This window comes from Pelodiscus sinensis, chromosome 17 (assembly GCF_052426305.1).
Source record: "Pelodiscus sinensis isolate ZL-2025 chromosome 17, ASM5242630v1, whole genome shotgun sequence".
Lineage (NCBI taxonomy): Eukaryota > Metazoa > Chordata > Testudines > Trionychidae > Pelodiscus > Pelodiscus sinensis.
Window position 1 is genome coordinate 29040941 of NC_143068.1, and position 26500 is coordinate 29067440.

Here is a 26500-nt window from a genome sequence, read left to right on the forward strand (position 1 = left end):
GCTATCAGCATAAGGCAGCCTCTAAGATAGCAGGGGCTATAAAGAAACTTCACCTATAGGTAGGTTATTCCATAGCTATCTTTTGCAGGGTTTCTTGCACCCCCATCTGAAACAACTGGTTAACAGCGGCCATAGCAAATATTGGACTAAACTCACCTGTGATCTGATCCACTACAGCAATTCTGATTTTACTTCCCAGGCTAGGTAAACCTAGACTATGAAAATCACTTATTCATTGTCAGTCTCTAGCTATTGTACATTCAGTCTTGCGATAATAGGGAATAGTACCTTTAAAATGAATCACTTTGTTTTTAATATAAGCCCCCACAAAATGCTCTAATGTAGGTAAGCCTGCTGTTGCACCAAATGTCTGGTCTTATAAAAAACAAATGGGTGAAAATGAACATAGGGCCCAATCCTGTTAACATTTATGCATGCAAGTAATTTTACTTGTGTGTGTGCAGTTGCAAGCCTGGGCCCACAGAATATGAACGAGTGGGGTAAAAATCTTTGCAACATGTATAAACATCCCAGGATTATTATACCGACATGGGTAATTTAAATAAAATACATTTTTAAATGGTAGATTTTTAAATAACTGCTATTAATAGGAGAAAATATTGATCCAAATCCTGCAGTCTTTATTCAGAAAAAAAATATTAAATAATGCAGGATCAGGCCAAATGCACTGAATTTTATAGTTGTTTTATTTCAAATTCTGATGCAAAAAACAATTTTTCTTCCCTGAAATTTTACAACAGACATGAATAATAAAATGCTCTCAAATGCTAGTGACCTTCAGGTTTTTAAATTGGAAAGGAATTATACAGCGGAAAAATAAATGCAATGTAAATAACCACTGGGCAATTAAATTTATTTTTTAAATAGCATCAAAGTTCAGAAGAAAGAGAATAACAAAGAATATCTAGTGCAGAAATGCAAAGGCTCTGCCTGTATAATTAGTTATCTAGCTGTATCCAAAGCCCCTTTATATGGATTGATTATTTTTGAGATTGCATCTTGCAAATGTGAACTAAAAATGCTTTTTTGTGCAATGTTCAAAGATGAAGATGTCTTTGGTAATACTAAAAGATGAAGATTCCCAAATAGATATTTAATTTAGATTGAACAGTACACTTATGCCATGGTAAATAAATCATTTTATTAATGAACGCCCCTTCACTGATGTTTAATGACTATTGTATGTATGGCATTGCTGTTAATCTGAAATAAATGTGTTTAATAATCAATTGATATTTGTTTATCATGCAATGGTCTTATTAAATCAGAATTAAATGCCTATTAGGGAATGTTAACTTAAAGCATTACTATGACTTCTGAATGAGACTACAATGAATAGTTCTCTTGCTCCTTGAAAGGAGTAACAAATTCTTTGTCACAATATTATAATGCATGTTACAAAACCAATAACTAAGAAGTTTGAAATGTTGAGCACAAAAGAAGAGAAAAGGTGTTCCTAAAAGCAGATTAAATATCGGGATTATAATTATTACATTTTAAAAAGATGTCTTTTCCTGGGCTGAAGAACGTTCAGATAACTTTGAAATCAAGCTCCTTGATTATCTGGGGGTATTTTGCCAAGCAACTAAAAGAAAACAGTTTCTTGCATTTGTCTCAGATATTTGTTCCCAAAAATAATCCCTGCTATTGAAAATCCCATTTAAAAAAATAAGATATATATCTTTTCTTTTTAGAGAGGAAAAAGTTTACAATCAAAGCCAATTTTTTAACTATAAACATATATTCCCTCTTCCCCAACATGGCACTTGATCAAAATGCCAGAAAATAAATGTATCAAGACACCCATCCATTTAATTTTCCCCGCTGTCATTTTTAAACAAGTTACAAAATCTTTGTTATTGCCATCCTAAGGGCTGTTTTCAGACTTTTATACCCCTCCCCCGACACTTTTCAGGGACTAAAGAATTATTTGTTTCAGCAAACAGAGCGCTCATGTCAGCCTGTACACCCACAGCGAAAAAATAACAGCAGATGAGACAGACACGTTCTGAACAGAAACATGGTACAACAGCAGCATTGGCTCCTAGTATCAGCAGTAGCCTGAGAACATGAAGGGGGATATAGGTGCAAAATGGACAGAAGGTAGAAAGAGAAAAAGTCTTGAATCCTTTTGAGCAATGGGTGAGTGATAAACTTGTACCTCTGTTGAACACAGTGTGGACCCCACAATGTGAAATCTTGTTTCTCAAAGGAATTTCTCCATAATCAGAGAAACAGATTTTTTTCCATGAAGATGTATTGGAATAACTTAGGGATTTCTTTTTACTTCACATAGCAATGGAGTTAAACCATGCCAAAGCTCAGTAGAAACAGATTCTATTACCAGTCTGCCTATTTATATTATATAGAGATTAGCATATAGTGCAGATGAACTGTTTTTTGCCAAAGTCAGCTGCCAATTCTGTTTTGTAAGAGAACTCATTAAGCAAAGTGACAGTCATTTTTCTTTTGGTCACATAATTCAAAAACTAGCTTTGTGCACATTTTAATACATTTCATTGCTCATCCCGCTGCCTCCTGCAAACTTGCTCAGTACTAACACATGTTCCTTGCCGCATTTCAGCCCAAAGGGGAATTGCGGGCTGGGTTACAGAACGCTTATGGTAAACATTTGAATTAAAAACAAACAAAAAGCCAATGACTATAGTACTTCCCAAAAGTGCCCTCTGTTTTCTGGAATTTGTTTCAGGTGTGCTCCCATCCCAGTTGTGATAATGTATTACAAATTTCTAGTCTCCGAGATTACTAACAAACTCAAAACAAATATTTCAGGTTTCATTTTGTTACCAGGAAACAGAAACAATGTCCAGTGTGACCCACTCGTCCAATGAAGCCTAACCTACCCAACTCAGATTTCAAATCAATAGTCCATAAACAATCTATAGAGCAAGAATTAGTCCAAAGTATCCAGCAAACAGTAAATGCACATGCACAAAAATCACAGGCCATTGGTAAATAAAATGAATTTATTATTTACTATTATGTCAGAGCTACCTAGGACCAGATATGCATGTTCAATGTGAGTGAGTGTCATTCCCAGTGAAGTACATGGTGGCTATTATGGTTTGCTCTAGTGCCAATCAGCAGAGTAAGTGTCTGTGCCAAAGATTAATTTCAGTCCTTAATTCCAACAAATGTTTCAAACACCTGATCTGTAACTTCAATAAGCCATGAAAATACATTGTTGGTAATTGGGATTGCATCTCTCACTTAGCCTTGCAAGCGTTTCATGAAGACGCTTTCAGAAAATGTTTACTCGGGTCAATTAAAGTAGTTAAATTATATTATGTGAGACAGTCAGGTGTTGGAGTTTCAGAGAAGTGTGTGCGCGCTAAACTGCATGTGTGTGGAGTTACCAATACCACACTCCTGAGACTCAAAGAATCACCTTGTCTCTAGAAAAGAATCATAATTAAACGCACACAAGCCCTGTCATAACAGCCAGTCAAAGCTGAACTGATCTGACACATTTAAAGGCAGTTCACTTTGAACAGAAGCACATTGCCAGAGTCCGTTCCTCTACACAAAAGGCAACTTTACAGCTCTGAAAAAATATAGCAAACTCCCTTCCGTCTTATCACATACAGGCAATATGGACCTGGAAACCTCTGATTTTAATTTTAGACCCCTGAGCTCCCAGCATTAGTCTAAATGTTACTAGTTTAAGAGTTTGCTAATGAGGGAAAACAGAGCACTTCGAAACATCATCTGTTCAACTTACAGACACCGAAACGCTGGTGCTTAGTAGTCACATACAAGCCTGTTTAGCTCTAGCACTCCTGTATCACGATCCATGATCTCTTCTGATACAGTCTTTGGAAATAAGTCTCCAAGGTGATTGAGAAGTTTTCCCTTGTTTAAAATTTACATGCAAAGTTCAGCTGCTTGTGAACTGAAAATACCTTTGAATAAAGAGACCAAGCCATATTTTATAGTTAGATTGTTCAGAGATAACAAAGTCACTCCAAGTTTTCCCTCCAGCCGCATACACAGAGGGAAATGAATCTGCAATTTTTCATTTCTAAACAAATGTAAAAAACAATTAAAATTAACAAAAAACAATTTCAAGGTCTCCAAACCTGCCTTTTTTGAATAGTCCAGCTAGAAAACTGGGGTCAGAAGCCCCAGAGTGCCACCTTGTGGCTACTTTTTGAGAGAAAAATTATAATTAAATTTTCCAATAGTTTTCTTTGCTGGTACCAAATATACTTAAAGAGCATTATCAAGGCTGAGATGCAAAGAAGACCCAGATTTATTCTTTGTTCTACAAACTTTTGTGGAGTCCGTGTCATTTTGCCTTAGAGGCAAATTCTCCTTTTTCATTAACCCACAGCCCTGTATAGAATTAGTGCTTGTTCTGGACCCTAAAATAGCCTGGCCATATCTGCATTTCTGGAAGAGACAGTGACCAGTCTAGAAAAAGACACATCACAAGAGGCTACACAGTTCCTGATTCAAACCAATTTGTGTCTGTTAGTTGTAGTGATTTAACTCTTTCTCCACACATTATTTCACTCACACAATCCTTTCGCAACAAGAGTTGGATTTTCCATTGTCTCACTGCCTGTATAATCATTTACCTCTGTGCAAAGTGAGCATAAAATGCCATTAAAGCAGAGTACTCTAAGTTGCTTTGCACAAGAACAAAATAACTACATAAGCACTTATCTCTATGGTGGGATAATGCACACAAGGAGGGTGTGATTTCTAAAGTGCACGGCCATGTTGCACGTTAATTGGTCCATGTAGTTCGTGCAGGTGCACAAAAAAGGTTCCCTAGTGTGCTTAACATAGCACAGTTTCAAACTGCGCTATGTTAAAGTGCAGCACTGAAGTGCATTTTAGAAATCACACTCTTGTAGCACACTACCACTATAGTGACAAGCCCTTCAGAGCAAAGCTATGAAAATATGACCCTTCTGTGTCCAGTCTGATAAAAATTGGCTGCGCTCATCTATACTGTGCACCTTCTCAAAATACACCTCATGGAGAACTGAATGACTTCAAGAATTTGTAATAAAATACAGAGCCTTTTGCCTCCAGGTTGTCACCCAAAGTCACTACCAGTTAATGTTGCCAATAGTTCCTTATTGCAAGGGACATCCTTTGTCATTTTTTCATCTCTATAAAAGATCAGGAGTTTCTGAGTGCTGCAAAAAGCAGCAAGAAATACCCCGGCACATATAGGTGAGTGTTGCTTATTGTTAATTACAATTAATAATTATGATAATAATAATGATGATATCAGGAGGGAGAGGTGACCGGGTGCTAAGGGAGCCATTCCTTATTTTGGAAATACAATGTTGGCAGCCCTTCTGCCACCTGACAACTGTTCAGTCATCAATGTGAAATGAGTTCTTCATCGTGATGCCATCCCAAATCTACATCACAAAATTTCCCACAACAGTTCAGGGCCAAGCCTTTCACTGACCTAACCAAGCTCCAGTAGCATATCCCCAAAGGGAAAGTATGGTACGGTTTGTCATCTAACATCATGTCCTGCTGCTCAGACCAAGTCACAGCTCCTAAAAGAATCCATTTCCTTCCTCTGTATTCAAGCTCGTCTGCTCATTACAAACTTTATCAAATGTCACCCTCCAATCACCTCTCTATTCTCCCTTCCTCCTACTCCCCTTCCCCCCACTTGTTTCCCTGTTCTCTGCATCCCTCTGTCATCCAACCATGAAAGTTTACCTCTCCCTAAAAGTCACTTCTCCTTCCCCCTACCTCTCCCTTCCCTAAGCTATTAGCACATACCTTGCCTTTCTCTAGCCCACTCATAGGACATAAGCCCTTCGAGCAGAAAGGGACAAATCTCACTATAATTGTGTAATATGTAGCTGTGTAGTGTACATACTATAGTGTACACTATAGCTGTGTAAAGCACCGAGTACATCTCTGGGGCCTTTATAGTAGAAGTGTTGCAATGGAACTGCTCAAGGAGTAAAGTCCTGTTCCAGGTATAGGAAAAGCTGCACAATCTAGTGCCATAAGGCTTTGGGAATATGGTCATTGGCAAATAATTCCCCCCCACACACACCCCACACACACACACTTCCATGGCACTGAGAAGGAAGACCAACTATTTTTAGCTCTGGGTCAGTCAGGTCTTTCTTGGCCAACTTGTAGACATCCAAAGAACAGCAGCAAACTGAATGCTTCTTCTCAGACTTGTGGGACTGGAATAGCTTGGGCTTGATGCAGATGATGATGCAATGTAGAACTGTCTGTGGTGGGGACAAGAGGGGAATGTGCCATCCATCTGGCCTCACCTAACCCCATCCAGGGCATAGCATCAGCTTCTCAGACATTAAGGAAGGCATTTCACGGCTGGTTATTTTTACTAGCCTCTCTCTCATTTATTCTCAATGCATCTGACAGAAAGAGGCTTGCATGGGTAAGATCTGTCACTAGGGCTCTGGTTTTGCTTTGGCTTTATTGGGTCATAAGTAGCATTGGAGGAAGGTTTAGTGCATGGGCTGAAAACTACAGCTGCCTTTAGGGGGAGGCAAAGAGAGAGACTGCCACAGAGGCAGGAAGTTCATCTTGTCAGACTAGCCAGAGCAAAGGTGGATTTTCATCTCCCTCTTTCTCAGTATCCTTTGCACACTGGAGGGTTTTTTAAAATTACTTTCAGGCAAAAAGGAGAGAGCAGCAGGGTTGACTGACGTCTTATTTCTCTGTGTTTGCATTTTTTGCTATGCAGGGCATAATCTGGTTCTTAGGGAGTTAATGCACCTGCCACTCCAATGCTGACAAGCAGTTTTTCAGAGGAATATGGAATTTTTTTAAGAGCCCCAAAGATTGCGCTCTCGAGACTTTCCGAGTCCTGCCAATAACTAGCAGGTACCAGCACATGAACATTTGACCACGCTATGATTGATGGTGTTTATTTGTGGCTTGCTGCCTAAACCTCTTTTATCTTTTGCTTTGTCTCTCTCTCTTGAATAAAGACATTTTAGCCATTTGGATTGGGGGAAGTGGTTCATTCCAGGGCCGTCGCTTTCCTCACACTGCTCTGCTTTGCTGAGAGCCTTGAAGAAATAAATGGTCAGTGCTGAGACATTAAGAGCTATTGCCAGAGAAGTCTTTTGTCTAATAACATGGAGATTATCCTGTGGATGGAAAGGGGCAAACTTCCGAAAGTTCTGCCAGAGGGAGTGTCACCCTTAAAGCTTTATTCTATCTTGCCTTCCTTTTCATAATCCATCAGTGAAGGGGTGAGTGAGAGAGCGGAGAGAAAAGTAGAGCTCTTCTCTGTGTCATTCTTCCCCCTTCTTAGGCCACAAGACTTGCATAAGTTGAAGCTGATAGAAGCTGCATTAGCTTAGCCGCTGCTTTCCCTATCTTCATGCTGAAGCCTCCTGATGAGGGAAGCCAAAGGGCACAGGAGCCAGTGAGACTGTAGTTCTAGAGATGTGCTATAATGGAGCAAGGGCCCTGTCTCCTGCAGAGAAATGGGGACTAACCTCACCTCTTCCCAATGGGGAGGTCACAGACTAAATCCGTAGTGGAAATGTGAGGCTCTCCCAGACCTTGCATAGAAGTACCCATGCAGTGGTTAAAGGAGCTTTTAAGATCTGAATGGGCTTACACTGAATAGGAGCAAGTCCCAAACTGGATTTGATTCCTCCTTGAATTGCACAGATGGTTGCTTTTCCCAGTTGTTCTAAGCCTCTCTACCCTTGCCCAGAAGCTTGGGAGAGGAAGACGAGTGTTTTTAATTTCTCCCGTAGGTTAACCTGCTATTTTTTTTAGTTTTGAAGGGGAAAAAATGGATCTGATGAAAGCTAAAGCATGAAGCACCTGGCAGCAAAACAGAAAGGGGATATCTACAAGGAGAGCATCTTGAAGACGCATGACTGAATCCAAGCAGAAGTAACTGCTCAGTGTTGCTGGGTTGCATTTAGTAAAGTCAAGTGTTCTGAATCAGATAGATCCAGCTTTCATTCTTCCCTGAACCTAGATGAGAATTCTGTGCACAAGTGAACCCAAGAAAGCGCATCACAAGACGCTGCCCCCCGCCCCAAAGCTATCCAGTTTGTATTGCAGCCAAAGCCATAAGCTGGCCCAGGTTCACCTAATACGCACATTGTGGAGCAATATTGTTTTGCTCAAGAGAATACACCTGTGCTTTGTGCCACATAACTGCATGTGGGCATCTGGGATTGCTCTCAACTGACAGATACTGAAATACTGCTTGGATTATGGTTCCACGTTCAAGTAGTAATGGATACGTGGGAGGTTGAGACTGAATTTTTAGGTATGCAGTTTAAGTACTCAAAGCAGAGGCCCCTAGGAAAGCAGGAAGCGTTGGATTTTCCTCCTAGAATCATAGAATCATAGAGCTATAAGAGACCTCAGGAAGTCATCGAGTGCAGCCCCTTGCTCAAGTCAGGATCAATCCCAATTAAATCAACCCAGTCAGGGCCCTGTCAAGCTGAGACTTAAAAACCTACAGGGTGGAGATTCCACCATCTCCCTAGGTAACCCATTCCAGTGCTTCACCACCCTCCTAGGGAAATAGTTTTCCTGATGTCCAACCTAGACCTCTCCCACTGTAACTTGAGACCATTGCTCCTTGTTCTGCCATCTGTCACTACTGAGAACAGCCTTTCTCCTTCCTCTTTAGAAACTCCCTTCAGGAAGTTGAAGGCTGCTATCAAATCCCCCCTCACTCTTCTCTTCTGCAGACTTAAACCCAAATCCCTCAGTCTCTCATCATAGGCCATGCACTCCAGCCCCCTAATCATTTTGGTTACCCTTCGCTGGACCCTCTCCAATGTGTCCACATCCTTTTTGTAGTGGGGGGCCCAGAACTGGACAATATTCCAGGTGTGGCCTCACCAAAGCCGAATAAAGGGGAATAATGACATCTTTAGATCTGCTGGCAATGCTCCTCTTAATGCAACCTAATATGCCATTAGCCTTCTTGGCTACAAGAGCACACTGTTGACTCATATCCAGCTTCTCATCCACTGTAATCCCCAGGTCCTTTTCTGCTGAACTGCTACTTAGCCAGTCGGTCCCCAGCCTGTAACAGTGTTTGGGATTCTTCTGTTCCAAGTGCAGGACTCTACACTTGTCATTGTTGAACCTCATCAGATTTCTTTTGGCTCAATTCTCTAATCTGTCCAGGTTACTCTGGACCCTATCTCTGTCTTCCATCTTATCTACCTCTCCCCGTAGCTTAGTATCATCTGCAAACTTGCTGAGGGTGCAATCCATCCCCTCATCCAGGTCATTAATAAAGATGTTGAACAAAACCAGCCCTAGAACCGATCCCTGGGGCTCTCTGCTAGAAACCGACCACCAACCTGACATCGAGCCGTTCTCAAGAGAAATCAGTAATGACTTCACATAGGTCAATGCCGTCCCTATGGTTCAAGATCAGCATGGCAACTATAGAGAATTCTTTCCCAGGTATCTGCCTCCTGCACCTTGCCCACATGTTCATGGTCTAACTGATCACCCAATTTGGGGTCTGCAAGGAATTTTCCCCCAGGTCAGGCTCACAGAGATGCGAGGGGGTAGGCCTGCCGATGGATGGGAATGGAAAGGGGGAAATGCCCCTGGGCCTGGCAATTCAAAAGGGCCCAGGCCTCCCAATTGCTGCTGCCGCTACTTTAAATCACCATTGGAGACCCTGGCGATATACTCTGGGTCATGCTGAATGGCTGATGGGGGTGACTAGCCCCGTACTCACTCCTTCTGCCTGAGGCCCCACCAGGGGCAGATGACTGTTTTGCAGGGCCCCAGACAGCATAATTTCGCGGGCCCCCCCCCACCTTTGCCATGGCGCATGCGTGGTGGCACCACGGCGCATGCGCGGGGCTTTTTGAAGCGCGGGGCTTTTTGAAGCACGGGGCCCGGGGCAGCCACCCCGTTTGCCCTGCCCTATATCCGCCCCTGGGCCCCACCTCTTCCAGGAGTGCAAAGCTGCCCTTCTCCCACCTTACCCAGGAGCCCAGCAATTTTGCCAACCCCCACTAACGTTCCTTCCAATCTTTTCCATTAATGTGCAGATTTTCTCCATCCATGTGTGGAATTAACTTTTTATGTGCACTAAGGCATGTGTGAATGTGCATCACCGCTAGAAACAAAACCTAGCTGTGCGTGCTCGGATTATCAGCTGGGTAGCGTTTGAATCTTTCCTGGGCGGCCACACAGTTGCACAGCTTACAGGGAACACTGGCTTTCACCTTCCTCTATTGCCCAGGGCACACGTCACTTGTCTAAATAGTGAAGTGTCTGTAATTCGGAGGTTTTAAACCATGATTTGAGGATGTCAGAGGCTAGGGGTCTGTTACAGGAGAAGCTGAACGAGGGTTTGTGGCCTACGATGTACAAGAGGCCAGATAATCATGACAATCACACTCTCACCTTAAAGTCTATGAGTGTATCTGAGTCTAGGAATAACAGGCACAATGTGCAGCATCAACAGTCTCCCAGTGTAGCCATCATTGGTGTGCAAGGACTGCGCCAGGGCTCTGCAATTCGCTCACTTTTATATGCTCTGCACCTGATTTTCAGACAAGTGCAACACCCAACACCCAGACCTTTTGACAATCTCACTTAATGCACACTAGCACAGCAATGTACTTAACAGGTCTCTAGCAGAGTGTTGGCAAGAGGCCAGACAAAAGAACAAAGGAAATCTAGCAATCAATCTAAAGAAATGCTGCCCCCAGACAATTCAAAGTCAGACACTGGAATTATGCCCACCTATAGCTCACCTGTAACATGTTATTTGCACTTTATAGATCTGACCAATGAGTTATACATAGATTCACTGACCGACCCTTCCAACACTTATATTAAGGATCATCCCATTACACAGATGGGGCAAAAGACACAGGTTCAGTGAGTTCACTAAGGCTGCTGAGTGAACCAGCAAGAGAATTCAGAACTTCTGGGCTCCTTCTAAGCTAGTCACTCTCCATTCTCTTCCATACAGTTTTGCTACTATGTCCCTTCCTCCAGACAGAGATGGACACACAGACAGGCACACAATATGTTGGGTCTCTTTAGTGTTGTTTTGGTAAATCTGGGCTAGTTTCCTCTCAGGGCACATCTACACAGCAAGACTAAACTTGAAATAAGCTATGCAACTTGAGCTACGTCAATTGGTAGCTTACGTCGAAATAGCTTATTTCAGTTTTTGACGCTATCTACACAGCAGTTATTTCAAGATAGAGCACTCTTCCCCTGACTTCCCTTACTCTTTGTACAATGAGGGTTACAGGAGTCAGAGTAAGCAGTCCTCCAGCTCAACATTATTTCGACACTATGTTGAAATAACTGCTTGCTGTGTAGACACGGACTATGTTATTTCGGAATAATGGCAATTATTCCGAAATAATGCTACTGTGTAGACATAGCCTCAGTGAGATTTAGGTGCATCAGCTATAGGACACCTGAAAGAAAGGATAGATTTCCACTGGCACGGCAAGAAATCTGCCCTTGTCCCAGCCAGAGAACAAGGAGACTGCTGCTTTGCTGTTTTGCAAAATAAGCCTGTTAAAGGGAACATACCAGTGAGTAACTGTTAGCTACACAAGTGCCTGCAAAATGGTCAAATAGTGTCACCTACAGGGAAGAGGAAAAATTACAACTTCAAATGCTAGGTGGCTGGAATAATTGTGCTGCAGACTTGTGTGATCTGCAGCTGGCCAGAGTCCGGCTGAATGGCCAGTCGCTTGGACTCAAATTCACAAGCTCTTGGGTCCATCTAAGCTAGTCACTTCCTATTCTCTCCCACATAGTTCTGTAATTATGTCCAGGGAGGCTGACAGCTTCTGAGGGTCCCTAGACGAGGCATGGAGGAGCTGTATCTATATCACCAGAAGGTGTGTGGCCTTGGGCAGAAGTCCTGGGCTTCATCACCGCAGCTCTTAAAGCCATGTGGAGTTAAAGAGCCCAGAGCTCCGGCCGCTGCCTCTGAGTATCCAGGCCCCTTTACCCCCTACCAGTGGGCCTGATGATGTCCTGCCCTACTAGAGAAGAGCTGATATTTCATAGGGCCTTATATCAGTCTCTGAACTGGAGCAAATGCAGTTTAGGTGCACAAGCTCCAGATTGGCCTAGCAATGGTTAGCTAGATGAGCAGTTACTTGATTTTCATATGACTCTGACAGGCCACGCTGAAACTTGCTCATGCACAATTTTTGGGCCAAATACTCAGTATTTAGCATAAAGCATAAACAAGGCCTGGGAGATGTGTAATGAAGCAGCAAGCTCAGCCCAAGAGCCAGTATGGAAAGACCTTGGTCCAGATTCTAGGAGACATACAGGCTTCCTTTCTCCGAAGCTGGCTGCAAGGGAGGGGAGATTTCAAAGAATGAGATGAATACATAAGTAGCATTCAACCAAACCAGGAAGTATAACCTACCTCTGAGCAGGGGACTGCTCCTGGGTTTGATTACTGGACTCAATGTTCCCTCTAATCTTTTCCATCTATGTGTGGATTTTTTTCATCCATGTGCAGAATAATTGTATATGTACTGAGGCATGTGTGAATGTGCACCACCAGTAGAAACAAAACTTAGCTGTGGACGCTCTGCTAATCAGCTGGGCAGCAATTCAGTCTCTTTTGAGAGGCCGCATAAGTGCACATCTTGCAGGGATTTCCTGCTACTGACGTACTGTGTGCCCTAGTATAAATCACTTCACCTCTTGGCTTTATTTTTCCACCTACAATATGGAGTAAGTTATGCTTCATACTGAGGCATCAGTTTCATCCATTAATACTGATACAGCATTTTGAGATCCTTAGGTGGACAGCCTGAGAGCTGCCAAGTGACAGTCTACTGTCCACAGTGCCCACACAGGTGATTACATTGAGAAAGCGGTGTCCTACAACCCCTAAATTAAATTAATGGAGATTGCCCATCTCCTAGAACTGGAAGGGACCTTGACAGGTCATCATTTCTAGTCCCCTGCCTTCACAGCAGGACCAAATACCATCCCTGACAAATTTTCGCCCCAAATCCCTTCCCCAAGGATTGGGCTCACAACCCTAGGTTTAGCAGGCCCATGCTCAAACCACTGAGCTATCCCTCTCCCCTCGGTTGTAAGAAACTCAGCAGGGACAATTGGTAAGGTATACAAAAGCTGTACGAGGAAGTGGCCACAGGTGTTCCTGCCCCCAAGTAATACCATCTACCTGCCTAATGTTTTGACTTGCAACTCACCTTTGATCTCCAGCTCAGCCAGTTTAAGAGGTCACAGTTGCGAATGAAGGCACACTGCAATCAGCAGAGGCAGTGTGCTTGGAGCAAGGGGATGCAGAATAGCCCTAGGATGTTCACATTCCACCACAATGTTAGAGGAATGAAAACTGGGCTTGGTGCCTACAAAGGCTTTCCAAAGGCTAACACCGATTCAGCTACAAAAGAAGCAACTGCACTTTGCTGCCTTTCTGTTAAAACTTGGGAAAGCGATTTAGTTTCTGCCACCTTTTCAATTTTAGCAACTGGCCCAGAAGATAAATATCATCCAGTCGTACATATTATGAGACAACCTGGACCTAGACGACCAAGTCAGTGAAGATTTCTATCCATATGGGAAGTTACCAGTATTAGAGAAGCATTCAGAAAACCCATAACTGAGATCCAGCCCTCATGGTGTTATGCACACTATATATATGGAGTGATAGTCCCCTGCTCCCCCCACTCCCCAAAAAAAGTTGCAATCAATAGAATATGTAGGGGAAAGAGGTAGTCCTCCTATTTTAGAGATGGAACATTGAAATCTAATGACTTTCCCAAGGTCATACAGCAAGTCAGTGGCAGGACTAGGAGAAGTTCCTATCCACTGGACTGCACTGCCCCCACCCCGCTAGTTACGATAAATATGGGATGACATGGCTGTTGCCCCTTGCGCTAATGTGCTAAGGGGCATTAGCTTGTATAAGCAAGGGGCCCTTCTCAGGAAGGCTGCAGAGGACAGGTTAGAGCAGTCCTGCAAATAGACAAAGCTTCCGTGAAAGATGTGGGAAAGCCACATGCTAAAGAAATGATTGCTTGAGGCAATGGAGCAATTTTAGGGATGAGGCAATTCAAGAAAAGGGGGCATGTTCTATTGTTTGTAAAAAACACCCCCCCCCCCCATACACACACACCACCACCATAAACCTAATAGCTGCAGCCACAGCATTTACTGCACATTATGGCGTCTGAGAAAGTGCTGACTGGGACAGCTGACAACCGCTTCGCAATGTAATTCACACCATAACATCATCTCCCAGGCTCTTGGATTTCTCACTGAAAAATTATGTGATGCATTTTTGGAAACCCAGTACGAAGTTATTGATACATAGCACACACCAAACACACACGCGCGCGCGCGCGCGCACACACACACACACACACACACACACACACACACTTTCAGCAAAGTAGCTTTAATCATTGAAAAATAAGATTGTTTAAAAATAAATAACATAAGGTCTCTCTCTCCTGCTTCCCCTGTTTACAAAATGTGTTTATATAACCATTTGCCTATTTTATCTGCAACAACCAGGTAACTCGCCTAAAGCACTGGGTTCTACCTAGCCCCTATATGTCCCAATGGCACAAAAGCAAGGTCCATGTTTTCATAGATTCCAAGGCCAGAAGGGACCAGTGTATAATCGGCCAGGGAACTTCCCCAAAATCATTCCTGCATTAGACCTTTTAGGAAAGCATCTAAACTTTCATTGACAGTGATACACCATGCCCTGGGTAAATTGTTCTAATAGTTAATTACCTTTGCAATTAAAGCATACACCTTATTTCCAGTCTGCATTCATCTAGCTTCAGATAGGATGACATTAATATGCACTACCTGCCTTCTTGTTTGCACCACCAGGGTCTATGTGGGGCAGTTAGAGCACAATACTTTACAGTGCTCTACAATTCACTCTTTCTCCCTGCTTCTCCAGCTCCCAGTCTGGACTTCAGTGCCATGTAAACACTCCCCTTGATATTTAAATGCGATCGATCCCTGAGAGCTGAAGGTGCAGTCCCGAAAGTTTCTATAGCTCTTTGTACACAGAAATCATTGCAAATTGGCCAGCGTTTGGCAGAAAGATTTGAATTTTTATTTTCTCTCATGATGTAGAACTGGGCAAAATGTGTCAGTAAAAGACCCTCCCACCTGCAGCAATAAATGCAGAATCAACCCCTCCCCCCCCAAAAAAAAACATGTTCTGAATTCTTAATTGGTTTCACTTAGTGGTTCCAGTTGAAAAAATATTCTGAAAAATCAAAATGCTTTGTTTCAGTGTTTCCAAAATGAGGTGTTTCAGAGGAATGGGGATTCAGTGTTCTTTGTTTCAAAATTCTTTAATTATTGAAAACAACTGAAGACCTTTAAGACGATCAAAATTGAAACAACAAATCATTTCAATTTGCTCAAAAAAAATCCAAATGTTTCATTAACCCAAGATAATTTTAAAACTTTTCAGAATTTCCAGTAAACCAAGAAAAATGTGTTATTCACACAGCTCTAAATGTCAGATAATCTGCTCAGAAAGTGCTAGGGATTACCTATCTGTGGAACACAAGCACCCTCTGTATCTTCAGGATATACATTTATTACTCTGGGTATTTTTTCTTTTTTCAGACCTTGAGTTCCATGAATCAGAAGCCTTCTATTTGCTATGTTTGTATGGCTAGCACAATGGGGCTCTGAGTCATGGCAGAAGACTGTGGGCATTAACAAAATACAAACAATAAATAACTTGTATATAGTTGCTTAACAGTATAAATTCATGTATGAGATTTGCCACAGCGGATCAGATATTTGATCCCTTAGAATTTAAATCCAGTGTCCAAGAAACACTGTGTTAGAAGAAAGGGAAAACACAAATAATTCAACCAGATGGATGTGTGGGAAAGTGTTAGCAGGGGTTAGGTGGTTAGCGGATACCATTAAGCAAAAAACTGGATTAACTATTTTAGGATATCTACCTATTATTGGTAATAAAAAATAATTTACTTCCTTTTACAATACAGATATAGTTTTTGAACTCAAGACATGTTTTACATGTATAGTATATACTACAGAATTGTCAGAGGTTTAGACGGTTCAGGCAACAGGAGAAGAGGACTAAACTTTTCACTTCTGTGCCACTGGTTCAAAGCCAAATCTAGAATAGCAGATTCAGGAAGTAGCCAAGTTAGTCTATACAACATAAACTTAAAAAACAACACATGGTCTGGTAGCACTTTATAGACTAACAAAACATGTAGATGGGATCATGAGCTTTTGTGGGCAGCAAGCTTGTAGGTGGTTTTAATTTTGCTGGTTCTTTGGCCTCAGGATCATTGACTTACCCTGAGTTCTAATACTAGTGGGCTGTGTCTAGACTGGCAAGTTTTTCCAGAAAATCAGCTGCTTTTCCTGAAAAACTTGCCAGCTGTCTACACTGGCCGCTTGAATTTCCGGAAAAGCACTGACGATCTCATGTTTTTCCGGAAATACTATGCTGCTCCCGTTCGGGCAAAAGTCTTTTTCCGAAAGACTTTTGCGCAAAAGGGCCAGTGTAGACAGCACAGTAGTGTTTTCCGCAAAAAAGCCCCGATCGCAAAAATGGCGATCGAGGCTTTTTTGCGGAAAACCGCGTCTAGATTGGCCACGGACGCTTTTCCGCAAAAAGTGCTTTTGCAGAAAAGCATCCTGCCAATCTAGCCGCGCTTTCCCAAAAATGCTTTTAACGGAAAACTTTTCCGTTAAAAGCATTTTCGGAAAATCATGCCAGTGTAGACGTAGCCGTGCTGTATGTCATCCATTAGTGTGGGAGGGGCTGAGAATATGGATACAGTGTATTAAGGGTTGGATGAGGAAGACTTGGAACAGTGATGCCATTGTCATGTCAGGGGGAGTTGATGGGTCAAATCAAGTCCTCCTTGTGCAGAGTCAGCCATTCTGCACGGGGTCAGATAAGATGATCATGATGGAACCTTCTGTCCTTAAAGTCTGAGTCTAAGTACTGCTTGAATTCACTGAGGCAGAAAATGCCAGAGGAACAGCCTTCCTTGGTTCTGCAGAGAAAGTATGACCAGAATCAAGAAGCAAAGAAATGAGCATATATATAATCCATCCAAAAAATGAACTCTTAAACAGCTACAAGTTTGTCAGGCTTCAGAGGGGAAACTGTGTAATCTGTTTCAGCAAAAACAAAGAGGAGTCCTGTAGCACTTTAAAGACTAACAGATTTATTTGGGCATAAGTTTTTGAGGGCTAGAACTCACTTCACCAAATGCATATTTGTCAGGGTTCATTGATTTTTCAGTAATTTCAGTTTAGTAGTTTACCTCAACAAGATCACACAGCCCCACTAAATATGTATTTGAATACTCACCACATCTGAGTTTTCTTACAGTAATATTAAGGGCTATGTATTTAGTGGCAACTTCCAATTTTGTACTCACAAGAGCAAAATGGGATCTTGCAAAGGCATGTGTATGCACAGCTTCACGCTGCAAATTCCTGCATACATAGTCTTGCAAGACCAAACATCAGGCTGCCTTGATGGCCACTGAAAATGTGTTCAAGGGATTACACTTACCCCTACAAAGCAATAGGCACACAATACTCTCAGTGCTTTTCATACACTTTACACATTTCATGGCACCATAAAACTTTACAGGTGTTACCCTCACTTCCTAGATTGGGAATCTAAGACACAGAGAAGCCCAGTAAGTAACTTTCTTAAATTCTCACAGAAATTTGGTCATAAAGCCAGACAGGGATATCTCTAGGGGGACGTGGGGACATGAGACAACTCCCTGAAGAATCCACCCCATCCCCACCACCTCTTCCCCCAGGCTCTGCCTGTGCTCCACCCCTGCCCCCATGCCCACTGCCCCATGCAACGCAAGCGGGGGAATTACCAGGGACTGGGTGACAGCAGGTGTCGCCCCGGGCCCTGCCCCCTACACTCACCATGGCAGCAGGAGCTGCTCCACTCCACCTTGCCACACTGCCCTCCCAGCCGTCCGCGCCTTGCTTCTCCACAGCCCTAGGACCAGGGCTCTCTGCCTCCTGCTGCTACGGAGAAGCTGAGTGAAGCAGGCTGGGAGAGGGCGACGGGGAGGAACAGAGCAGGCTGTTGGGCCGCTCCGGCTCCCCCTGCCACGGCGAGTGTGTGGACCGGGGCAACCCATGTTGCCGCCCCATGCCAAGCCCATCCATAGAATGGATGAGGCAGCCACCGAAGGACTCTCCAAAAAGCAAGGCCTGGGATAGCTGCCCTGAACCATCCTATGGACAAGATGGCTCTGAAGGCAAAAATAGAACCTAGAAACTCTTGACTCCCAGTCAGCATCCACTAGACCACACTGCCTCTCTCCCCCCTCTAGGTGTTTGCTTACTGGAGTCAATTTATCTCTCTACCCAGAAAATCTCTGCCCACGAGCATCTCCCATGAGTGACCATGCAACAGGAGCAATGGCAAGGGGAGTGTGGAGTGTGTACTCCACTCTGGCTTTGGTGGGCTTTCTCCAAGCCTTGCACGTTATTTTGCTGGGGTTTTCTTTTTGCCCAGGAATATGATGGCACTGGACATTGACACACAATAGTATATTCTAGCTAAGCAAACTTGCTGGCCTACATCATTTAAAGCGACAATGTATTTTCAGTCTGTACTAGTTTAACACGCCAACACTATGGCATTCCATAATCAACCACAGCATTGTACTTCAAACCCAATACTGCATTTATAATATTATTGTACCCAGTGCAAACACCAATATTTGCAAAGGAAAATGGCCTTTTTATTGGACTCCTGCTGATACTCCAGCTGTTAGCCAAAGCACGTAAAAAAATTCTCTTTTTTGAAATGGGGGGAAGCCCCAAGCATTTAAAAAAAAATAAAAATCTTACATCTGAAAGGTACATTTTGTCTTGCTCCAGTAGGTCTGTACAACTGGGTTAAAATGTGTTTTTTTATTAGATGAACTGCATCATTAAATTACATTATAAAAACTAAAAATGCACCATTAATTTTCAAAAACAATAGTAAATACATCTCATTTCTGATACACGATTCTGCATTTAATTTGTGCCCTGGGCCACATTCTTCTAGCAGCCTCGGTGTCTTCCATTATGCAGACTATACAAATGGAGCTAAATTGCCAAAGACTTTTTTTTTTTTGACCAAACGTCTAATGTGAAAATAAATGAATTTCTAATCGGCTGTTGCAAAAAGAAAAATTACTTTTTGATCTCGGCTCAGCCAAGCAAGAATCTACCTAACTTCTGTAATAAGATGCCAGGGTATTGTATAGGACGCAGAGAAAGACAAAAGGCTAGACGGAGAGACAGACAGACATGGCAGTAAATTAGCTTAGCACATTCAGTTCTATATGAGCAGCATTTCTTTAATTAAACGTAGAGAAGTTACACTGGGCTTGAACTAAGTAGCTGGAAGGTCTTCCTATTTAACGTACCTTCAGTTCTAAACATCCATGGATCACTCCCGTTTGCAAGGGAAACCAATAAGTAACAAAGGCTGTGTCCCATCTGTAAACCAGTGGGGGAATGAGAGGATGGGAGCACTGGTGGAGATGTGACATTTTTAACATTTAATGCACCAGGAATGGATTTTGACCATGCAAGGGGTCTGGTGATGGCTATTCCTAGCTATTAAATAGCCTCGTCCAGGCATTGTTTGCCTACAGCATGCTATAATGCTGCACACATTGCTATTCACTCTGGGACTCTCACTGACCAGTGAATAAGCCCCTTCCTGATAAGTCCCCACTGGAAAATCTGTTGTGCCTTTTGTATACACTTGTCTACACACCAGGGCCTAACTCCTCCCCAGCAGGATGTGAGTAACTCCCACTGAAGTCTGTGTGGACTTCAGCTACACAAAGAGACAAGACACCAGGTTAAACAAAGTGGCATAATTCTCTCCCCTACCCCTGGAAAATGACTAATTCCTGCTAACATCTCCAAGCTCCTTACAGAAGGAAGGAAGCATCATTCCCCATTTCAGACATTCTTCGGTGATGATTTAGTGTCCTTCAGGGGGCAAGCATTGAAGGCCCTGGCTTTTAAACCAAAGTCCATTAACTTTTATAAGTCTTTTTCCTCCTTCTCACATTAGCATCCCTTTTCCGGAAAGGGGTGCCAATGTAGACACAGCCTAAGAGTATGACATTGCAGCTAATGTAGACTTCGGAATTGCAAATTCCGCGGGGGATTTAAATATCCCCCACGGCATTTGCATTTACATGGCTGCCGCTTTTTTCTGGCTTGGGGATAAGCCGGAGAAAAGCGCCAGTCTAGACGTGATTCTCCGGAAAATAAGCCCTTTTCCGGAGGATCTCTTATTCCTACTTGAAACGGAACACACATGAAGTGTGAACAATGTGATGCCATGGCAGCAAAAGGCAGGAGAGTTTCCTAGTGGGTTTAGCTAGGAAAGGATTGGCTCTAAGGGAGAGTCAATGCAAGAGAAGCAGATGGGGGGAAGGGACAAGGAAGAAGGAGGTGGATGACAAGAAGGTACGGAATGAGGCTGAGGTAAGGACACAGAGGGTTGGAGCAAACAACTACTCAGCAAAGAGGGGAAAATTTGGTCAAAACTAGAAGATATCAATGTCCTGTGGTCCCTGCTTACACCGTTTCAGTATCTTGATGGCTCTCTCTATAGTTTGTTTCCCCAGAATCACAGGGCTAAGGGAGGAGGGACACAGCAGGGGTTCTAGTACCCCCTAAGGGGGGGTCTCTCCAGTAGTGTCTGGATAGTTTGTGGGAAAGGTAGCCTTAGCTGGGCCCCATTATACCCCCACCCCCTGAGGTGAAGCACCTGCTTGCTCTGCTTTGGCAACCACTCTGCCAGCTTTAGCCTAGTTTAAACCTAAATTTAAATGGCCTTGTGAGGGGCGGCCCCGCCCTGCACTCAAGCCCAGGGCAGCCACCTGGTGCCAGGGGTGGAGAGGGCTCCACCCACACAGCCCTACTGGGCATGCTCCCAGGGGGACCAGGGTATAAAAGACTGCCGGCCTGCTCCACCGGGGGAGACTGCAGCCAGAGCTGGAGCTAGTGCCCCACTGCCCAAGGCGCAGACCGGACGGACAAAGAGGGAGGCGCCAGGCCTGCTGGATCTACCGCCGCCAGTCCCAAGCCAAGCTCGACCCCGACGACGGAGCCGCCAGCCGACGCCCTCGCCGTGACCCAGGCACCGGACTAGCCGCCGCCCAGCGCCTACGCCGATGGGGGACGTGCCACGACCGTCACACGACTCACGCCAACCGGGCTGGGGGCCGGGGGTAGGAAGTGACCCAGGGCAAGGAGCTGGAAAAGCCCCTGAGGGCTCAGCGCGTTGCGGGGAGGACCCCCTGCCGAGCCAGTGGTGGGAGCCACCCGCCACTCATAGGGCCCTGGGTCGGGGCCCGGTGGAGAGGGAGGGCCCCGGGCCCCCCTACCCCTGCTGCCCTGGACCCTGGCGAGTGGGGGCTGGGATAAAGAACTTTGGGACCAGGCTTCTGGGCCTGCGTATTGAGGACTAGGCTGGGAGGCCGTATTTCCCCTACTGCAGGAGCAGTGGACTTTGAGACTAGGCCAGTGGGCCATATTTCCCCTAAAAAAGGGGCATCGCGCTTCAGGCCTAGGCCCGAGCAGGCTGGATTATGCCCCGGATGGGGGCGGCAACCCCGAGTGTGAGGGGAGGTCCCCGACAGGCCTCTCAGAAATTGGATGTCAGAGTCAGTTTTATCATTGTCCCAAATCATCTTAACAGAGGAATGGAGACTCTTCAAGCTACCCAAATATTTAATATTGAAACTACATGAGCTGCATTTGAGAAAGCTAGTTTGCAAGCAAGCCACATTGTTAACATTATTTTATTGAATTGCCATGGTACAGGGTAGAAACTGGCTCTATTATCTTTTGAATGAGGCAACTGTGGCTGAAACTCAGTCAGTCACCACTCCACCTCTACTGTACATTGTATGCAACAATCCCATGGGTTGTAAGGAGTCAATGAGATGCCTAACACATGACAACTGCATTGGTAGGTTAAAGAGCAGCAAAGGCTGGACCAAGTAAAAGTTTCATACACAATGCACAGGGGAGCTGAGGCCTCAGCATTTGGGGAGCCCTTGCAACAGAAACACTGGGACTCAGGAACTGTGCTCCTTTCAAGAAATCTGATGGGGTTCAACAAGGACAAGTGCAGAGTCCTGCACTTGCGACGGAAGAATCCCAAGCATTGTTACAGGCTGGGGATCAACCAGCTAAGTAGTAGTTCTGCAGAAAAGGACCTGGGGGTTACAGTGGATGAGAAGCTGGATATGAGACAACAGTGTGCCCTTGTAGCCAAGAAGGCTAATGGCATATTAGGGTGCATTAGGAGGAGCATTGCCAGCAGATCCAGAGATGTGATTATTCCCCTTTATTTGGCTCTGGTGAGGCTACATCTGAAGTATTGTGTCCAGTTCTGGGCCCCCCACTACAAAAAGGATGTGGATGCATTGGGGAGGGTCCAGCGGAGGGCAACCAAAATGATTAGGAGGCTGGAGCACATGACCTATGAGGAGAGGCTGAGGGAGCTGGGTCTGTTTAGTCTGCAGAAGCGAAGAGTGAGGGGGGATTTGATAGCAGCCTTCAACTTTCTGAAGGGAGGTTCCAAAGAGGATGGAGAGAGGCTGTTCTTAGTAGTGACAGATGGAAGAACAAGCAGCAATGGTCTCAAGTTGTGGTGGGAGACGTCCAGGTTGGATATTAGGAAAAACTATTTCACTGGGAGAGTGGTGAAGCACTGGAATGTGTTACCTAGGGAAGTAGTGGAGTCTCCATCTCTAGAGGTGTTTAAGTCTCGGCTTGACAAAGCCCTGGCTGGGTTGATTTAGTTGGGATTGGTCCCCCAGGGGGCTGGACCTGATGACCTTCTGAGGTCTCTTCCAGCTCTATGGTTCTATGATTCATGTAGAGCCAGTCTTACCAACAGTCTCTCAGCCCATAAGATAATTGCAAACCCAGGGCCACCTTCACTTGTACTCTTCAATTGTGTTGTCCTGTTTGAATGATGCAAAGTAGCTGAGAGCCCAACTTCATTAGCCAATGTGTTCTGGCTATAGTGGTGCATCTGTCCTTTGAAGTTAATACAGATCAGCTTTACAGCTGATACAATAGCTCTAGACTTAGCAGAATTCGATTCATTTATTTATAATTCTGATATTGCTTGGTTTAGATTTTTATGCAATTACATTTTTGCAGTTGTGGGAAATGATTGGAAGGTTCAAAGATAATTATTTAATGACAGTAGGTTATGACACTCAAGAAGTTAAGTTTTTATAACCATTAAAACACAGTGTCAACATCATGTCAAAATATCAAAGTGAATATTCTTCTAACTCTAATAAGATCTCAAGCAGCGGTTTTTCTTATTCTGCCTGTGAACATTTCCATTATTGTCAATGGAAATATTTGTGTTGGTTTATAAACAATGAAAGAGATGCTTACTAACGTTTTTACCCATAATCCTTCAAACTCTCTATATATCTTTAAATCATTAATATTACATGACAACCTTCTCTTTGGGCTTCTTGCTTAGCATTCGTGTATAAATTATTTAAAAAACCAGCCAACCAACAGGAATTCGAGGACAAAAAACTGGGTTGAAATAGAAGCAAGGCTGAGAGTACAATTCATTAACATAAGCACAGAGACTTTCAGGCATGGCTCAGGAGGTTATCAAATGCAGCCCCCTGCCCAAAGCAGGACCAATCCCAACTAAATCATCCCAGCCAGGACTTTGTCAAGCGGAGACTTAAACACCTCTAGGGTTGGAGATTCCACCACCTCCCTAGGTAACCCATTCCAGTGCTTCACCACCCTCCTAGTGAAATAGCTTTTCCTAATATCCAACCTAGACCTCCCCCACTGCAACTTGAGACCATTACTCCTTGTTCTGCCATCCATCACGGCTGTTCACAGCCTTTCTCCATCCTTTTTGGAACCTCCCTTCAGGAAGTTGAAGGCTGCTATCAAATCCCGCCTCACCCTTCTCTTCTGCAGACTAAACAAACCCAACCCTCCTAGTCTCTCCTCATAGGTCATGTGCTCCAGCCCCCTAATCATTTTGGTCACCCTCCACTGGACCATGTCTAATGTGTCCACATCCTTTCTATACTGGGGGGCCCAGAACTGGACACAATATTCCAGATGTAGCCTCAACAGAGCCAAAAAAGGGGAATAATCACTTCTCTAGATCTGCTGACAATGCTCCTCCTAATGTGACCTAATATGCCATTAACTTTATTGGCTACAATGGCACACTGTTCGACTCATATCCACTGTAATCCCCAGGTCCTTTTCTGCTCAACTGCTACTTAGTTCAGTCCCCAGCCTGTAACTATGCTTAGGATTCTTCTGTCCCAAGTGCAGGACTCTACACTTGTCCTTGTTGAACCTCATCAGATTTCTTTTGGCTCAATCCTCTAATCTGTCCAAGTCACTCTGGACCCTCTTTCTGCCCTCCAGCATATCTACCTCTCCCTAGCTTAGTGTCATCTGCCAACTTTCTGAGGATGCAATCCATCCCCTCATCCAGGTCATTAATGAAGATGTTGAACAAAACTGGTCCAAGAACAGGTCCTTGGGGCACTCCGCAAGAAACTGACTGCCAACCTGACATCGAGCCGTTGATCGCTACCCGTTGGGCATGACAGTCTAGCCAGCTTTCTATCCATCTTACAGTCCATTTATACAATCGATATTCCCTTAACTTGCTGGCAAGAATATTGTGAGAGACCATATCAAAAGCTTTGCTAAAGTCAAGGTGTATCACATCCACTGACTTTCCCATATCCACAGAGCCAGTTACCTCATCCTAGAAGCTAATCAGATTGTTCAGGCATGACTTGCCCTTTGTGAATCCATGTTGACTAGTCAAGATCACTTTCCCCTCTTCCAAGTGCTTCAAAATGGATTCCTTGAGAATCTCCTCCATGATTTTTCCGGGGACTGAGGTAAGGCTCACTAGTCTGTAGTTCCCTGGATTGTCCTTGTTCCCTTTTTTAAAGATGGGTACTACGTTTGCCTTTTTCCAATCATCCGGGATCTCTCCCGATCTCCACGATTTTTCAAAGATAATGGCCAAAGTCTTCGCAATGACATTTGCCAACTCCCTCAGTACCCTTGGATGCATTAAATCCGGACCCAGGGATTTGTGTATGTTTAGCTTTTCTAAATAGTTCCTAATCTGTTCTTTCCCCACCAAGGGCTGTCCACCTCCTTCCCATTCTGTGTTGCCTAGTGCACTTGTCTAGGAGCTGATCTTTGTCCATGAAGACAGAGGCAAAGAAAGAATGAGTACTTTGGCTTTTCCCACATCATCTGTCACTAAGCTACCTCCCTCATCCAATAAGGGCCCCATACTCTCTCTCATCACCCTCTTATTGCTAATATGTATGTAGAAACCTTTCGGCTATGTCTACACTGGCATGATTTTCCGTTAAAAGCATTTTCGGAAAAGCACGTCTAGATTGGCAGGATGCTTTTCTGAAAAGCACTTTTTGCGGAAAAGCGTCCGTGGCCAATCTGGATGCAGTTTTCCGCAAAAAAGCCCCGATTGCCATTTTCGCGATCGGGGCTTTTTTGCAGAAAACACTACTGTGTTGTTAACACTGGCCCTTTTGCGCAAAAGTCTTTCAGAAAAAGACTTTTGCCCAAACAGGAGCAGCATAGTATTTCCGGAAAAGCACGGACGATCTTACATGAGATCGTCCGTGCTTTTCCGGAAATTCAAGCAGCCAATGTAGACAGAGGGCAAGTTTTTCCGCAAAATCATCTGATTTTACGGAAAAACTTGCCAATCTAGACACAGCCTTCTTGTTATCCTTCACATCCCTTGCTAGCTGCAATTCCAATTGTGCTTTAGCATTCCTGATAACTCCCCTGCATTCTCGAGCAATATATTTATACTCCTCCCTAGTCATCTGTCCAAATTTCCATCTCTTGTAAGCTTCCTTTTTCTGTTTAAGCTCACCAAGGATGTACCCGGTAAGCAAATCTGGTCACCTACCATATTTGCTTTTCTTGCTGTGCATCAGGTTGGTTTCTTCCTGGGCCTTTAATAAAGCTTCTTTAAAATACTGCCAGCTCTCCTGGACTCCTTTCCCCTTTATGTAAGCATCCCAGGGAATTCTGCCCTTCAGTTCTCTGAGGGTACGTCTACATTAGCTCGTTAGTTCAAGCTAGGTAGGGTAATTAGGACTAACAGAGTTGCAAATTAAGCCCGGGATTTAAATATCTCGGGCTTCATTTGCATGTTCCCAGGCGCTGCCATTTTTAAATCCCCCTTAGTCCGAACTCCGTACCTGCGGATACACATGGCACGGAGTAGGTAGTTCGAATTAAAGATCCTAATTCAAACTACCATTACTCTTCATGCCGGAGGGGAAGGGGGGGCGGGGTGGTGACGTACACGGCCAGGAGGTGTGGCCGTGTACATCACCGT